The following is a 1241-nucleotide window of genomic DNA, read 5'->3' as shown; positions in this document are numbered from 1 at the left end:
CCAACATGCTCCTACCATAGCTCCTATTCACTTCAACGACCATGTTGGAATAAGTAGAAACTATGGTAGGAGCATGTTGGAGCATGCGACGCGAACAAAATTACTGACTTAAGGCCATTCCACACAAACTTGCATAGTCGATTAAACATATGCATAAAGAAAATCATCCAATCGTAGTTTACGTTTGTCTTCATGACAGAAATGTGATTGGATAATTTGCTTTATGCATATGGTTATGCGTAGAGACCCTCTAATCAGAGTCGCGACATGAGAACAGCCAATTTTGATTGGTTCGTCATTTGTCAGCAATTCTCGCCAATATTCGAATGTCAATACTGGCTGCGTTCGGGAACGTTGCTCGGATGCCTCGGATTTATCATCTGTCCTTATTTAACATTTAATGTTAAACAAAGACGGATGATAAATCCGAGGCATCGGAGGCATCCGAGTAACGTTGCCGAACGTAGCCATTGTAGGAATAGGCGATGTGCGTATCGATTACGTTAAAAATCGTTTGCAAACTAATCTATTTTGTAAAGAATCAATTTTTCCAACCAAAACAAGCATAGAATGACAGAAATAGCGTTAATAGCATTTCCCTGAACGCACATTTTTTCCAACATTTGTTGCCCATAATGCTCGACATCACACGAAAATATTTTCATTATGTAACCTTTGGCTGCAGAATTATTGCAAAATGGGGCTGCACACCCAACCATTTTGCAATAATTTTTAATAATGTTCTAAAAGTCGTACTATAGAAAGACGTATCTTACGGGATCATGACTCATACAAGAACTATAAAGGTTAGAAAGAGACACAACATATTCGTCTCTCTTTCTTGTGATTTTGCTGAAACTAGAGACTTTTAATATAAAGAGACCGTAAAAGAGTGTCTCTAACTAGAGTCTCCGTTCCTCGTGTCGCGACTCTGATTAGAGGGTCTCTAGTTATGTGGCTCTGCAAGTTAGTGTGGAATGGCCCTTAAACCGGTTGCGGCTCTCTGATAAATCTAGGACTCTAGGTTATATGACATTTTCCCAAAAAACTAAACTGGAAAATGTTGGTACTGACTAGAGTCCTAGGGCCGTATTCATAGTCAAAGCTTATTTTCAAGATCAGCTTAAGCATAGACTTAAGATGCCCTCTAGATTCATAGACATAAATCAAGTAAATGTTTGAGTAAAATCTGAAGACGAGACTTGTCCAAGACGATCTTGTTTAGAAACGTCTTGAGTTGT

Source organism: Trachymyrmex cornetzi, unplaced genomic scaffold (genome assembly GCF_001594075.2).
Source record: "Trachymyrmex cornetzi isolate Tcor2-1 unplaced genomic scaffold, Tcor1.1 scaffold480, whole genome shotgun sequence".
Lineage (NCBI taxonomy): Eukaryota > Metazoa > Arthropoda > Insecta > Hymenoptera > Formicidae > Trachymyrmex > Trachymyrmex cornetzi.
The sequence above is the reverse complement of the archived record's forward strand: the minus strand, read 5'-3'. Positions refer to the sequence as shown.